Source organism: Centrocercus urophasianus, unplaced genomic scaffold (genome assembly GCF_019232065.1).
Source record: "Centrocercus urophasianus isolate 14NV4802_14NV808 unplaced genomic scaffold, USGS_Curo_1.0 seq_13, whole genome shotgun sequence".
Classification (NCBI taxonomy): Eukaryota; Metazoa; Chordata; class Aves; order Galliformes; family Phasianidae; genus Centrocercus; species Centrocercus urophasianus.
In genome coordinates this window covers 37750328-37767912 of record NW_024884475.1, presented here as the reverse complement: position 1 = coordinate 37767912, position 17585 = coordinate 37750328, and the positions used below count along the sequence as shown (strand labels likewise).

The 17585-nt window shown below is 36.5% G+C and overlaps 1 long non-coding RNA gene across 1 annotated transcript in view; it reads left to right on the top strand.

Moving 5' to 3' along the window:
* Window positions 1-16427, top strand: part of LOC122157055 — a 34703-nt gene extending 18276 nt beyond the window's left edge. The window contains exons 5-6 of the long non-coding RNA XR_006167762.1: window positions 7624-7792; window positions 15778-16427. This is a non-coding gene — a long non-coding RNA (uncharacterized LOC122157055). The remainder of the gene's footprint in view (window positions 1-7623; window positions 7793-15777) is intronic.
* Window positions 16428-17585: the final 1158 nt, after the last annotated feature.

Sequence of the window (17585 nt, the reverse complement as noted above, 5' to 3'; positions counted from 1 at the left end):
AGCCAACATCTCTAGCACCTATTGTTATTTACAGTCTGTTATATTTTTCTGCTAACTGTATGTTGTTTTTCAAATGTGAAATAGTGAGAAAAATTGTCAAGAAATGAACAACTGAAAAATGAAACTGGAAATTTATTTATGTTGCTAATTAGAAAGAGAGTGTTTAATGTTCTGGGGACACTAGTGAGTCAAAAATGCACGCGTTTGGAGGAAACAGTTAATTTGACACCACAACTGAACAAAAGTCTGTTAAAAGTTGTGGAAGAGAATTTGGTTGATGCTATTAGAAGTCGATAGTTAAGGCCAATAACTAGTAAGAAAGTCTAGCAAGGCAATGCTGCTACTTTACAGAGTAGGCAGATGAATTGAGAAAAGATAGTACTTTTAAATCAGCCAATCTTGCTTAAAGCAATCTCTATTAAAATTATTGGAACAGAAAATATTTTCCAGCTTGTTCCAAAAAGATTCAGATAAGTTATGTAGGTTGCAACTGGGAGGGAAGGAGGATGAGTCCCTCATGAATACTCAGAGTGTCAGCAGGAAGTCCAAACTGTTTTGTCTAATACTTGGTTGGTATCTGGAAAACTTGGAGAGAAATGTGTAGGGGAACTGTTTGGTCATGGCCTGAACTGATAACTGAGAACCTGGTGAAGTGGTTATGGCTGGCCCTGGTGGTTGAACAATTTGTGATTCTCATATGATTGGAATGATCATGTGCCCCTCCTGGGCTCATTTAAGGGCTAGTCTCTGAAGGTCCCTTCCTAAAAGGAGTGTTTTACAGATAAAGATCCTTGTCATCTGCTTGGGTGAGTCAACCTCTTTTTCTTCTATATGACTACTGGTATTCCCAAAAATACTTTTGCCTGTTCTCTGCAAAGAACTTGTCAAAGGCAGTTTCATTGCTTCATAGGACAGGCAGAGTTTGAAGGTCTGAAATTTTGAAAGCAGAATTAAACTGCTCACCATGTAGAGCTCCTGTTCTCTAAGATACAAGTTAAGTGACCTACTCTCTATACCACTGTAGTTTGTCTAGTGTCTGTGGGCAAAAAGAGAAACATACTGTGAGAAAGTTATGAAGTTGGCTATGGTTCTTTGCGCTTCAGAAAATTTTCAGCTTCATGTTCTATCTGGCGTTTCCCATCATTGAGTGTTTTTCTCTTGGTTTCTGTCAAGTAGAGATTGAAGTTGGGTTCCCATTGCCTGTGTGAAGCATCACTGAATCAATCTGCAGCTGTTGCTATCCCTGTGAGTATGTGACTGTTTCTTTTTTACTGTGCTCTGTGGTATTGGATGTGTGGTGACCCAAGGTACTATGACCAATAAAGTTTGTACAGAAAAGATTCGGCGCTTGTCAGAGCCAACCACAAATGTCATAGCTCCTGGAGGCAGCCAGCACTCAGTCATGCTGTACATTACAAAGTGTTGATTTAATTTTATTATTTAGCACAAGGTGTTTTCATTATTAATATCTTCTGTGATATTGACTGTATTCTACCCAAAGTAATTTCCTCCCCTATTTTGATCCAGTGGTGCAACTGTGGTATTCAAGGAAAACGTAACTTCTCCATTATGAAAGACTAGAAAATCGCTCTTAAAACTTCTGTTTAACTTTTGGTGAAGATTCTCATTTTATTTCTCCATTATAGCAGTTTTTTCAGTGTTATTCAGTTTATCACTATTAAGTCATGCAGGATACTTTTATTAACCCTTTTTGTATGTGATTATGCTTTGGAATACGATAGAGAATTCTATTTAAAAAAATGGTAAAAATGATAATACTGAGATGTCTCTGTGTCAGTTTTATTTCTAACTGAATCTGCCTGTTCCTATGTTGGTAGATGCAGGATATCTCATTGGAACTGATAAGCATGTGAGGTCATTTAGAAAAATGTCAGAAGCAGTTTATCTTATTCTTGTTTAGGCAGCCTCTGCCTATTCTGCAAGTGCCCTGAGCACCAGGCCACGTGCAGTGTGAGTGTAAGAGTGGATCTTGAGATTTCTCGTGGAGTCTGAGTAGATGTGCAATGAATATTTTTAGTCAAGGAGGATGTATTTACAAGAAGCAGAAAAAGAATGGCAGAGAAATACCAGAGAAAGACCAGAGGTCTGCATAGCAGTTAAAAGAAAGCCAAAATGATGCTTGGACTTTCTTTTTGTTTTAGAGAAAAAGTAACACATTCGAGAGAAGTGGCCAGAGACAGTGAGTATTCTGGGTAGCATCTAGGGAAGAATATCACTATTGGTGACTATGTTGAAAAATAGTTTATTGCAGCTGGAGAACTTGCTCTATTAAACAGGGTTACGGTGCTCTTTGTATCTGCTGTAGTCTCCATGGAAATAAGTAGGAGATAGTGCTCTTCATGGTACAGTAAATGGTTTTTCCATTGCTTCTACCTGTTTTCTTGCCTAGGAATGTGAGAAAGTGTTTAGATGCTAGACACATGAATGTTGTGTTGTTCTGCTCATTTGTAATATTTATGGAGTACAAGCCATAACTGGTTTATGTTGAGAGCAAAAGAAAGGGCTGTCATGTTTTATATTGTTTACTGCTTCATCAAGTCAGATGTTACCAACCATAAAGTAAACGTGAAGCAAATTCATCTTATTCTGATAAACCTGAGACACATAGAAAAAATAACCAAAATATGAATCCCAGAGATTAAAGAAGGGATTGATTTTATAATCCTTGATTTATAAACTTCTAACTATTAACATCAAATTTACAGAAAAATTAGTTTGTAGTTGTGAAAGGATTTTCTGTCACCACTGTTGGAAGACCTACAGACGAGGATGTAATCAAAGCATGAGGACCTGATTCCTAGAGTAAAAGATGTTTTGTATCTGTAAATTGGACCTAGGGTCTGTCTTCATCATTAATGTTAGGCAGATGGTGACACCCTAGGAAAGAAGACCCTTGAACCATACGTGTCACAAGGTACCTTTAAACTCAGTAAAACCTATCATTACTTGCTCCATGTGCCATACTTCTATATTACTGGCTGACAAGTTCCATTATGGCTAATGGATTTACTATCTACAGATGTAGTGTTTGTGCCTTTGTTGGACCAGATGTTTCTGAACCAGAGGTCAGCTGTGGGACTTGGGGTATCAATCTGTTTTTTGAGCTGCAGTTTAATAAATCAGCTTTGCTGAAGTCTTAGACACTAGGAAATTGAATAAACTGTTTTGATGTTGGAGGGAAAGGAAATCTCTGCTAGCCGTTCTACTTATTGTGTTTTTCCGTCAAACAAGCCATGCATCATGAATTATGTCACTTTAAGAGTTGCTCAGATACCTTTGTAATAGCGAAAAAGGTAAATTGGAGTCTATGGCAATATTATTTCTCTGTTTACTGATAGCCCAAGAAATTCAGGTGTAGTTTTAAGTGTACTGCTCATCTTGTTGGAGTGCCCCAATCTTTTAAACAGAGAGAATAAGTTTAGTGTTAAGTTCTTGTTTAATAATTTGGCACAGGCAAAGAAATGGAAAAGTAATTCTAAGTCTGCAATGTGTCTCATTGCATTTTCAAGTGCCAAGGAAAACTTTAACCATACCTGTTTTTAATTGAGAGCATTAATGAAAACGGTTTGAGTGCATCTTCAACAAGTTCTTTGAAATAGAAATATGCCTCCAATGTGCATATTCTTAGAGGATCTTGAAACTTATCTTACCATAAGTATCAAAGTTCTGAGCTCTAATGAGACTTCGAGGAGGTAGGAGAAGATGATAAACTGAGAATGAGTTGGCAGTTTCAGAAACAGGAAAATATAAAACTCTAAGGTACAATTGCTAGTCGTTCGTAATGGCTATCTCATTTCCTTTCTGGTAGAAAGAAGTCAGTTGGTCCCTTTTCTACATGAGCTAACTTAAAAAAATGTCAACATCAAGTGAATTAAGATTGGTTATTTAATAAACCATATGGTCAAGTAAAACCTGAAAATAAAGACTTGATGAAATCACTTAGTGAGGATCTATACAGGAAGCTATGTGTTATTTTATAGGAAATCAGACTAGATAATCAAAATAATACTTCTGGCCTCAAAATACATGAGTCTGTCCAATTAATGTTTTTTATCATATTTGATGAAGTAACTGGTGTTTGCTTTGAACTTCTCAAACTGAGAATACATCTTAGTCATGTTTTAAATTCAAGGGAAATGGCTCTTTTATGTATCTTAATACAGTGACAAAAATAATTTTCATTTAAGAGCAAATAGGCTTTTATATATTTAAATCAAATACAGGGTTTTTTAAATTTTGCAGAGCAACAATTACAATCCTTTTCTTCCATAAGTGAAAAGCAGTGCTGTGAATATGACATAAAACTTTTCTCTTTCTTTCCCTTCTTGAGAGTGTGTATGGTTTATACAGATCAAACAGGATTTAAGAATAAATAAGACTCTTTTTTTTTTTTTTATGGCATTTCCAGATGAATGCTAGATTGAATACACGTTTAAGACATTTTTGTTCATTGCCACCAGCCTGCTTGTCCAAGATCATAGTCATGAACAAGATCGCTAGACTTCAGCTACCATTTAATTAATTCATTTTCCTTCTGGGACTTTATCCAGTTAGCTTTAAATAATGCTACTCAGGAATTGGCCTGCTTCATGTATACATATGAATGAAATGGGAACTGGAGTGCTATGTCTGTGATCTTGCAATAGTAGCTAACAGTGGTGACTAAAAGAAGAAAAAGAAAATCAGAAGGCAGTGAAGGTACTGTGTTTCTTAAATATTTATTTGAACACTTATCTAAAATATGATTTTCAGGGAGTATAAGTGTCTTTGAAGCATGTTTGATCTTAGATACTTTATTGTTCTGGATACTAACCCTGACACGTAATACTGTTCTTTAAAAAACAGACTCTTGGAAAATATTGTCTTGCATTTAATTTAAAGTTATATATGTCTGTTAGGTTACTAGAATGTTACCTCTGTTTAAGTCTTTGAACAGAATCTTGAACACTGAAATATGCGATAAACTCTTTATTTACGATTTGTCCTAAAAGAAATCTATAGATTTCAGTAAGCTTAGCCAAGAATTATTGTTGAGAATTACTTTTGCTGTGGAATTGCTCAGCCTAATCTTTTTGGGGTAGAAACACATATCTGAAACAAAAATTGTTAAATCTACATTCCATTTTTCTAGCACTTTTCATGTGGGGTTAGAGTCCACATAGTTTCAGAAGTGTTTCTAATGAGATTTTGAATTTCTTGTAACAGTACCACTGGGAACTGTACTGTCTGAGAATTTGCTGGAATACAGCTCTTTCTTGATTTCAAATAATTCGTTAGAAACATTAAGGATCTCAAATTTCAGTTCACGAAGTAACATTCTCAAATATGACTGTAAAATTGAACTTTTATTTTATCTGACTGTGGTAGCATGTAGTTGTAAAGTAAACCTTTTGCAGTAATCAGAATTTAATATCATGTGATTTGGAATTTAATCAGACCAAATTGTATTTAACATCAATAGTATATTTTATGCTCCAACTTAAAGATGTAATGAGCTGATATCAAGTTTAACAGTATCATTGCTACTGAAGTGAATAATGACAGAAATCAGTCTCTATTAAGCTTTGAAAGCAGTATTTACTATTACTTGTAAAATGACTGCAAACATAACCACCTGAAATACAGTTCAATGCATTTTGAATTTGTGTTAAACTGTAGAATTTAACATGCGTGATTGGGTATTAGACCTCCTGTAGTACTTCCAGAATTGCCATGCTTTCTTTGAATTTCCAGTTACTACTTGTTGTCCTTTGTTTTGTTGCATTTATAACTGCTCAGGAGTAATTAGAGGTCTGTTTCGATATCGCACTTAGAGAGGAATTTCTAATGATAGGAAATACAAAAATACCTTGGGTAGAGAGCTTGTGTACAACTGTAGGAATTTAGTTGAACAATAGATGGGAGATGGTGGAAGTCCAAAGGGATGAAAAGAGACAGAGTTGCTGTGTCTTCCTGCATATTGCATCTTCCACTAAATTTCTGGGTGTACTGAAGCTTTTCTTTAGTTTCTGTCCACTGTAAACTTAGTCCTAATGCTGCTGAAATATTCTTATAGCCAGATGAAGAATGGGGAAAATTATATTATTCAAATGTACGGAATTGAAAATATCCTCACTTTGTCATGCTGTTCGGTTTTTTTTCATTGTCATCAGTAACCAAACCCAGAGTGAAAAGCGTTACTTTGTGAGCAGACCTCAGGTTAGCACTGTGGTCCTGCATGGCTGTGATATTTTCCCCCCCACTCTGGCTTTTCTATCATTCTGGTAACCAAGTGCTTACAATTGCATGGGAGAGACATATGGAAATGTCTTTGCTTTGCTATTTCTTTGACACAGTGAGTATCTCAGGTCTCAGTCAGTACAACAGCATTTAATTGTATGTATATGTACGCATTCAGGGCAGTTAATTCTGTGCTTAGTGACTATGAAGTCTGATTGCAAAATAGAAAAGTTGTTCAATTTAAGCTCAACTGCAGCTTATACTTTTATAATTCCTTTTAGGCCTGCATGGTTAGCCAGTAGCGAGGTGTTTATTAGGATGACCAGAAAATATGCTTCTTGTTTACTACTCTACTTTTCAGTTACAACAAACGTCATGAAAGACTTTATTTTCTGAAGGGTCAGAGCAAGAGGAGACGATTTTTCCCAAGTCACTTTCTAGATGTTTTTTTTTTTCCAAAATCACTGTTCTTTATATTTTTTCCAGATGGAAAATACATACTCAAATGTTATTCACACATGGCTTTTTTGGGAATTTATGTGGTTGCTGTTTCTTCATGTGTCAAGTTGGCTTTTCCTCTCCTGGTGATGGTGACCTCTTTTGCAGCAACCAGAAAGAGACACTGGAACAAATCTTGTTTTGAGGGTTTTTTGCAGTGAATGTCTTTCTGTCCTTCAGCATTGCATTGGGTGCAGGTTTTTTGGTAGGGGCAACAGGGGTGGCTTCTGTGATATACTGGTTACATCCGGCTCCAAGTCTCCACTGCATCCATGGGCCCAGCAACTAAGATGATGGCACCTCTGGGAATAAGCATTTAAGTCTGAAAACATGGTGGAGGCAGAGGGGAAAAATATGCAACAGGAGTACCAAGGCCAGTGGGGAAGGGGGAAGAGGTGCTCCAGGCACCCAGTGAACTCGTGGATAGGGCCATTGCAGAGCAGTGGTACATCCTGACAGGAGCTGTGGCTTGTGGGGGGCAACACAAGGGAAAGTGTAAGAGGAGAGAGGCAAAGGGGACCTACTATGGACAGTCTGCAATCCTTGTTCCCCAACCACTGTGCTGCTGGGGAGATGAATCAGAGGAACTGGGAGTAAAAGAATGAAGTTGGGCCTGAGAAAAGAGGGTGTGAAGGAAAGTGTTAAGGTTTTCTTTGCTTTTCACTATCTTTACCTATTTTATTTGACAATAAATTGAATTAAATTAAATTGAATAAAGGGGAAGCTCACTCCTAGCACAAAAGCAATGCATTTAAATAAATATTCTTCTTTGAGTTTGGTATCTTCACTCAGATTTCTAGACATTAGCAATTCTGCTGATTTTGATGGTGAGCTACAAAGAATATTTTCTGTTAGACCTAACTGATAGTCCCTGTCCTTTCACAGTTCCTTTATGCTGCTACAGCTTTGAATGACCTCAGACCCAATGATGTTCTGTGCTAGAAGTAACTTCCTCCAGTCTTATAAGTGGCACCTGCATTTACTCAAAAGGAAACACGGCTTCAGAATTTCATATGCAGATAACGTACTCACAAACTCTAACATAGACAAACAGGTAGGTACTACCTACTTCTCTTTGGCTTGCTTCTAAACATTTTCTTAGTTGTGCAATCAAAGGCAATCATGCCATCATTTGCTTGTGCTTATATCATATTAGGGTTTTCTGGGCTTATGTCCTGCAGCCTGGCCTGAATCCTGTCAAGTAATCCTTTGCATACTTGTAAATCAAAATTGGCTGTTTTTCAGCAGCATGATGATGATGTTTTCAAAACTTTTCAAATTAAAACTTTGTGAGCATGCAATTGAAAAGCAGAGAAAAATTTCCCAGCATTGTAAATTAAAGTAATCCGCAGGTTCTCAGCAAGACATGAGCCTCCTTAACATTGGCTTTTCTTCAAAATTTAACTAACGTTTGATAGTTTCAGTCTTTTCAAGCTGTCTTTGAAATTCTTTTGCAGTTTAAAGTGTGCATGTAACAAATTAAAATGCTTAGTGGGACAAATTACCCATACTTCACCCTTCAGGTATAGTCTTTATCACTGTTTTTGTGTGCTTAATGAAAGGAAGTCTTTTAAATAGAAAAATGAGTGTTCACCAGAATGAAATATTATTTCAAAATGTGTCTGGGATCCAAAACACAAGCAAAAAACTTCATGGTAAAGCAAGATTGCTGGGAATCTACAGTGAAATTCAGGATAATAATGAAAGATAAAGGGAACAAAATTAATAGGATCTGTTAACTTTTACAGTATTTTCCTTAAGGAGTTTCTATAAATAGCATGAAATATATATATATATATATATGTATATATATATATATATATATATATTTTATTGAAACCACTAGGTTCCAGTTGTCTTCTGAGGGTTGGTTGGGTTACCAATTTCACCTAAATTATGACTGCTCTTGTTTAAATTTCAAATTGGGTCATAAGTGGAGGACCAACACTTAATAATTTCCATGTTGACAAACTATTACATTCGCTATAATTTTCTATTACAATTTGGAAGGGATGCAGAACTCCAAACCAAAAAATAATTCACTTTGAAGTGCTCCATCCTATCTCAATAAAGTCATCACAGTAATGCATTAAAAAATGAACAAATATTAAGTAGAATAGTTTTTCTTGTACTTCAGTTTTTACTTCAGAAATCACATTTCTGAATGTAGGATTTGGAATTAGAAGATGAGGACTTATTGAAGAGGTATTATTTTCTGGAGTGTGCAGAATCTGATGTGATCATTTCCTTTCTTTGTAGCAACTGAAACCCAAATGATGAATAATGATTCTTCAGTTATGAAATCTAATGATCATTTGAGGTTTTTTGTTTATGTATGTGTCGTTATGCAACACTAACACTTAGGTGTGTATTGTCATTTTAGATGTCAGTAGATTTGTGGCTTTAAAAGTCTACCAATTAGACTAGTCCACTCGCTCCGTACTTTGTATTCACGTTTTGCCTTACTGTAAAGTAATGCTTATTGCTGCTCTGAAGCTGATAATTTTCTTTCTTCTTTATTTCCTCACTGGTTTTCTAGGAATTCTTGCTAGCGTAAATGCTCAAGGACTACATAAGTACTGTATAAATTCTAAGGGACTACAGGGCATGGCTTAGAAGAAAAGCACAGTTCCATCAATGAGTCACTGAACTAAGGATTTCTGGGTTTTCTTCTCAGTGCTACCACTAGCTTTTTGAGCGCCTCTCCTCATCTTGCCTAATCTCAGATTGCCTGGTCACCTCGTACCGGTTGAGCTGGTAACAGTTCTGAGGTTCTCATGAATAGCACTTTTTCTTGTGGTTGGCACCAAACATAGGGAACAGCTTCTGACATTAAGGCTCTATCACAGACTTATTTAATTCTTAGCATAATAGCTATCTGTATGTATTACTGGAGTCAATGTTACAATAAATATAATAAAATGAACTTCAATTTTTAGGAATTCTGTAAGTAAATCATTATGTTAGAATTGGAAATGCTAATACAGAGAGAAATTGTATCACAGAAAAAAAAGGAAAGGAAATCAAAGCAGAAGGCACTCTGACATTTTTTTTTACTTGCAGATCAAGTACATTATTGCACAAAATTGATAATTTCAAAATGCCAAGTGAAATTTTCCCAATATATCAGTTTAGAATATCAGAACTAATTATCTGTGCATTTAGTGAGATGTATCCAGTCTGGAGCTAAGCACATGATAGTTCTTAGGAAAATGCACATGTATTGTAACATGTATTGTCCTACAATACCAAATCTATTGTCCTAGCAACGCCCTTTGGTGGGCATTAATATGCAAATTAATTTCCTACTTTCTCTATACTTGTGTACTTAACATCTGTATAATGTAGCTTTTGACTGTTTTTTTTTTTTTATAAATGTTAAAAAAGAAACAACAGGGGAGGAAAGAGTAATGAAAATAATATGTACACCATACAGAGGTCACTGACAGGTTTTAAAACTTTAGGTTACTGTGTTATCTTGAACATCACAGCAATAAAATACTGATGGGTGTTTTTCTGAGGTATACCTGCCAGTAGAGGGGAATGGAACCACATATTTTGCCCCTGGGCTTCATAGCTATTTACTCAAAAATGATATTGTGACTGTGGAGAATTGTGTCCTGGAAATGCCAATTCTCTCATGGTTCTGTTCTTCTTCATATCAGCCCATGGCCTCTACCAGACTTTCATTTTTTTTCCTGCATCTGCCCCAGAGTCTGTTTTCTATACCTTTGTTGTTCCTTCTCACAAATCCTTCTCTGTCTTGTTGCTTCTCTTATCCTTCCTTTTTTTTTTTTTTTTTTTTTTTTCCTGTCCATTCCTCTTCTTTTAAATTAAACTAACTTCTGTTTGAAAATGGATGCTTGGAAATGAGACCACACAGATCTTTTTCTTTGCTCTCTCCTATGATACTTCATACTACAGCATCCTCAGGGAAGCTGGAAATGCATGAATAGAGAAAGATCTGGTGAGTCTCTGCAGTCCTGGAGTAGAGAAGGTGCAGTCCGGATGACATGAGCTATGTGGGGACAGAACATGCTTGGTGCACAGATCATCTTTGCAAAATTTAATTACTTAACTCTATATATCTGTACTGACTGACTGAAATTGTGTGAATAAATGTAACTATCTCAACATTGAGGAAGTTTTGCACAGTATGGGGAAAGCACATCTCTGATCTGAGTCGAACATTGTAGAATTTAGTGGTTCTTAATGAAACAGTAGTGAAGATGTAATTAACTAGACTGAAATAATTTTTCTGAAAGGGCCTCTAAACTGAGGCAACTAGTTTAAAGATTTAGGTAAGCTTGGTTGCTGCAGGATTTTTTGTACTCAGTAATGAAAAATAGATTCTCATGATATTTCAGATTATGTGAGCTATGTTTCTCCTCATCACTGTCTCTGGAATAGTTTATCTTCTGCTGTTGCGTCTATATGGATCTTCTCAAACTGTTCAGTTAGAGGTCTTAAGTGGAAAGGAATGAAAAATGGTAACTGTGGAAATAGATGTATCATTTTATTACAAAATTAATTTTTAAATTAAAATGTTAATCCTATATTTCACCAGGAAAAAAAAATCAGCTGATTCCTAAAGTAATATGTAAAAATGGGATTTATTAAGTAGTTCTGAAAATAAGAGTTAGCATGTCTTAATATATACTGTTTGCTGTCGGTGGGAAAGAACTTGCTGGATAGTTAATGTAGACAAGTAAGATTGAAAAAGCATTTGTTAAAGTCTGCTTTATATCATTAATTTCCACTTCCATTAAGATACAAGTGACACTAAATAGAAAGTGTTAGGCTCTGCATGTATTAATCACCCAGTGTAGGAACTGTAGCACTTGCTTAACGGTGTTAAATCAGTTTTGAGGACTCATAGATCAGGCCTGGATTACCACCTGGTCAAATTTAGGAAATGAAGCAATCTTCCTGTTGTGCATGTTTTGTACTTATTAAGTCAGCTGTTAGTTACTCCATTACTCCCAAAAGAGAAATGAACAACACAGTTTATCTATATGTTTTATCCATAGGATTTGCTCACACATATGCAGTGAGAGAGAAGGAATGGAAGGTTTTAATGATCTATCTGTACAGAAAAACATTAGTTACTCCTATCTTATAAAAGCAGACCTGTACTTTTTTAGAAATTATCTTGACCAAATTGTTTGAGCTAAAACTACTTGATCCCAGTTCTGACTGATGGAGAAGGGAGCAATATTTTTGTGTCACTGACATGCCATACTTTGCTTTCTTGTGATAATAGGTTGTGCAAAGAAAACAAGTAGTAATACTCCAAATAAACCTTAGAGCTTCTCACATTATGCCTATAAAATAGCTGATTGAAAGTGATTAATCCCAGCTTGAAAATGAATCAGAGAATTAATGTGATGAAAGATTGTCTCATGGCTGCTAAGACCTTTCTGAAGTCATTTCTTCAAACTATAGAATGTTTGACTTTGGATACATTAAACTTGAGAAGAATTATTTTTTTACAAAGATCCCAAGTGAAATGAATGGAAAGAGAAACAAAATGTCTTTCTGTAATTACAGTGTTGCAAAATATCAGTAGGAATTTAAAATGAAAAACACTGTAAGCATCTAAATGTTAACACTTTGAAAACTAAAAACATAACAAAGGCCTCTATTTAGTGTAGTTAGTGTAGTTATCAGTGCCATCTTCTAAAAGTGGTCTCTAAAGTGATAGTAAGGCAAACATTTATTTTTATGACCATGTGCTTCGTAGAAAGTTAAAACATAAAGGAGGGTGAAGTCTGGATGCTTGTGTTCATATAAGACGAGATAACAGGCATTGATCAGAACATATTGTCTGTTCTGTCCCACTGCTCCATATTGACATGAAGAACAGAATTCTGTAGCCTCATTATAGTGGAAAAAGGCATCAGATATAAAATGATATTTAAAATGTTTTGTATATGCTGTAATAGATGGATGATAAAGCAAATAAAATAGGGTGACATTTTCAGCAGTTACATGTACTCATATCTGCAAAAACTCAGTTTTGCCCACCTTCAGAGGTATGAAATGCCTTTAAATGCTAAAAGTTTCTAGGAAAGTATCAATAGTATCTCAAAATATTAATGTGTATACAGACACTTAAGTTGGAGGCAGCTGCCTCTAATTGGTGCCTATGTCTGCAGAAGACTCTCCGTGCTCATTTTAGGTACTTCATGCATCCTACCTCAGGATTTCATCTGGCAGGCACGTGCAGAACATGACTGCATTTCACACAAAGACGGTTTTTATTTCAGCGTTTTGGAACAGCGGCATGAAGGGAGGAGACCTATGTTACAGTCCCCAGCTGAAATTTGATATCTCGCCTTCTAGGAGAGTGCCATAGCCATTAGATTAAATGTGTTCTAAGATTGTACTCAATTAGATTTTTCTACTTAAAAAAGTGAATACGCAGGGAACAACAGTGTGAACTTACAGTACCCTTGATACTCCCTGCTAACTCCTCACATGGGAATTAATTTATGCATTTTGGTTTCAGTATGCTCCTTTTACAAAGGGACTTCTGCCATGCGTTTGCTTGCTTATGCACAGCTTTTGCTCCCATCCAGTCTTGAGCTTTAACTTACTGACCAATGCATTGAACTTTGTGTCCCTTTAAGACAACCTCAGAGCTAGAGGAAAGACTGCTAATGTTGTGAACATGTTCTTTGTCTGTCATGTAGGTTAGACAATGTTGGGTGAAATGATTGCAAACATACAGAAGCAGAGGGGTGGAGGTTGGTAATTAAAAGAAAGAGAGGTAATAGCTTGCTAAGCTGCCTTTTAATGTAAGAGGTCATTTGTGGTTTGGGGTAACTATTTTGACTTTACACAGTAAACGACTATTCATCTGGTCAATTTCTGCTGAGCAAATCTCAAAAGCCGATACAGTACAGTGGAGATGCCTAAGTGCATGGGTTCCTCTGCTTCATTACTAAGTAAGATAATTGAAATGTATCGATGTATAATATTTGAATATTTTGGAATTATTTGATTTTCTTCAGGTGAAAAATTAGTGTCTTTTTTCACACGACCATAATGGTCCTTGTAAAAGAAAAAAAATCTTACCAGGTCACACTGAACAAAAGCCAGGGCTCATTAATTATGCAAGTCATTCTTTTATGTACCTGAGTACAAGTGTAAGAGTGGTCTGTTAAACATTTAGTCTTTCAATACTCCTTGAAATTAAGAACTTCAGATATTTTAATTATCCCCTTCTGCCTAATCATTGTATATTCAGTGAAACTTCAAAGACTTTCGTGTTTTTCGAGCAGATAAATGTCAATCTATTTTTCTTTTTTATGATCTTGTTATGTATTTACATACTAATACATATAAAATCAATGTTCTGCAATGAAAATAAAGATACAGAATGTAACTGTATTATAATGTATAGCTTTGGGACCATTATCATATAGTAGTTCTCAATTTTTCTTGGATATTTGACTCACTTGTTATCCAGACAGTAGTATATTTAGTCTCTCACCTTCCTTATTTTTCTTTTCTCATACATACTGTCCTTCAGTTGTGATGAAGTCCCCTGAGGATCTGAGGGAAGACGAGGGTGTCGTGGGTATGAGTGTGTCTAGCTTGATAAACTTTTTGAGCAGGTAGCCAGGTTGTGAAATCACCAGGCTAAGAAGCAGCCAAGAATCAGGGAGAGACTGACAGCAGTATCATGCAGTGACAAGGACAGATCAACAGCTCTGTCTGACATCCCAGCAAGGAGGTGAAGTTAAGCAAGCTTGCAAACCTGAGGAGATGGATGGCAAAAACAGGCAAGATCAGGGCGATTAAATCCTTGTCTCTGCTTGGAGCAAAAGGAGGAGCTTTCTCCCTATCCAACAGACACAAATTTCTTGGAGTGGAAAGAGGGTGTAGATAATGGTTCAGACCCAGGAAGAGACAACCGCATTGTGAGGATCCAACCAAAGATCCAAGTTGGTACCACTGCTACCAAAAGTAGGCCAAGAGTCTTAGTAATTGGGGACTCTACTTATCTCACTTGTAGGTCAACATAACTAATAATTTGCATTTAAGACTGCAGTTCTTACAGCAAATACTCAGCTTCCCATTCTACTGGAGTTGGAGTGCATTTTCCATGTGTTTTGTTTTATGTGTGATAAATGATTTTCTCTGATGGCTAAGCAGAGAGCTCTGGCAAAATGCACTCCGTAGAGCAATCAGAGGAGTCCCTGCAGATATGGGAGCTGATGTGGAATAAGCACTAGGATCAGTTTAGGTATGGTGTACCCTACAGTGAAAGTACCAGTGCAGAACATATTCAGGATTGTTTTGGCTGCACCAGAGTGCAAAGGCAATAGAGTACTTTTGGTACTTGGTCACAGTCAAAGATGAATGATGGGTAGCAGTCTGTTAGACCTTGTGCTCAGGGTCAGCCATCGGAAAGATACCTAGAAATGAGCTGGCAGCCTGTGGGATTTAGCAGAGTGTTCAGCAACCTATATCTGTAAATAAAGAAACCCTCCTGAGAAGTTTTCCTCATCTTGATTTGTCTAAAGAATTTGGATATCTCCCAGTTTGGAGTAGAGAGGAGGGGAATAGAATCCTGTATCTGTTTTATCTCAGTCTCTGGGATATACGTGTTTAAATTAGAACTGTGGCCTTCTGTTCAAATTCAACTTTTCAGTGCCCATGTCATCCTTCTGTTGTCAGAATCCATATGTAATGTGATGATATAGGAAATGACAGCAAATACTGTGGTTGAAATATTTCTATGGTTTGCATGCTTTAGTGTAGGCTCTGTAATAGATCATAAGTGTCATAATCGCATATCAAGAATTCTAAAATAGCAGATTATAAGAAATTATACCAGATCATGTATTTGAAGATCAGGAGTTGCCCAGATAAAAACAAAACCACTTATGGCTAACCTTCCCAAATCTCATATGTGAATGTCATATGAATAATGTTCTTTGCATGGATAATCTCAAGAATGACTCCTCTGTTGTGGAGTGCCAGAATTTATTGTTGAAACAGACTGAGTTTTTTATTCAATTTTCACAGTGAAGCTGAATGAATCCCTCACTCTGTATCACAGCATCTGGCTTCTGACATCTCTGTGCCTTGATGTCCATCAGAACTGAAGATCTGCAGGGACTCTCAGCAATGCTCCTTCCCAGGGAATATGAGATGGAACCCAGCATGCTTGTACTGCTGTGCACCAGTTCTGTCACCTCGTTTACAGGTGTGCAAGCAAAGCTCGCCTTAGTGACACGACACAGTGTGACATACTGATGGTGTTGGGGTCAGCGGGAGTTGGAAAGCACTCAGCACCTAGCAGGGAGTGAGCAATCATCACCCTGAAGTCTTGAAGTATGCAACTCTTGCCACCTATTCCTGCCTGGGAGGTCAACCTAAATTTTTAGAAGTGGGGGTTGTGCAGAGAGGTAGACAGATGTGTACAGCAAGTCTGAATGAGTTGGTGGCGCTGCCCCTGCGCTCTGTCTTCTGCATCCATGGTTCATGCTAGCATTGGGAAATTCTGCAAGTCTGGTGGATGTGGTCAAAAAAGACAAATTACAGGAGAGGATAATTTTGCCTGCAGTTATGGAAGGCCAGATTTACTCTTGTTGTTTTGGCTCTGTGGGATGCCACATTGTTTCATATAACATGTTAGAGTGTTTTATTGTATCCCTCTCTCATGCTGCGCTCATTTGTAGGGACAACGTGACTTCCATAATATTTATTTTAGGGTCATTTTATTACTTTAATAATGCAGATTTGGATTGCAATTAAAGCCTGTATGATTTGTTTTAATGGCTTGCAGCTTGGTTCAGCATATGTTTCAATATTATAAAACTACTTCAATAGACAATGAATTCATTTGTCCCTTTTACTTGTTAAAAAGCATGTGTACTTTGTCAGGTTTATTCTTTGTGAACATTATTAGTGTGGAGTTAAATAATAAGGTCACATGCAGACACTTGCCAAATTTGGGACTTAATTGATTATGACTGCCCTCGTGAAAGAGCTGAAAATACAAGTAATCATAATTGTATTTAATATTAAAATAATAATGCTTTGCATATCTAACCACATCTTAGGAATTATTTCACTACTGTCACATGAAGTTGTTAAAATAGATTACTGACCAGGACAAATTTATATGCTATTATGGAGTCCAGGCTTTTTACTTGGGGATCCTACAAATGAAGTTTATTCTTTTAAAACTCCACTTTTCAATTCAATTTGGTTATTCCTGCTTCATAGTTTGGAAGTGGTAATCCCTGTCTTCTGGCCTTATAGTCATTGTACTTTAGTACGCTTTATATGAAGGAATCGTTTTGCTTCCCTTTCATTAATTTCCAATATTTTCAGACAGTGAGCTTGTGATGTCCACATCATCTGCTACAATGATTATTTTCATTTCCAGTTCCTTCTAGTTCATTTCCAGTTCCAGGGTCCTTTTGTAACAGGACCCAAACTCCTGAGGTGTTGAACATTTCTGACATGGAATCGGGTATTGTGACTGCAAAGTGTACTCCAAAGCAGCTGAGACAATATTTGGTGAGGATTTCATAGACTTTATTGTGATACCTAAATATCAGACCTCAAGCCATATTCCTGTTAATCAGTTTTGTTTTCCATCTATGTATTACAGGGAAGAGAAATAGAAAAGCAAGGACTACTGAGTTTTTATTTCTCTTCCTTTTCCATTGTTCCTTTTCAACAGAGAGAAAGAAAAAAGGAATCATGAGTAGTTTTTTGGTTTTTTTCCTAGTTTTAGGAGTGATCATTCTACACACTCTTTTACATACCTACGTAGCAGCATCAATTGTAGCCAAATACTTTTCTTGTTCTGAAACACCTTC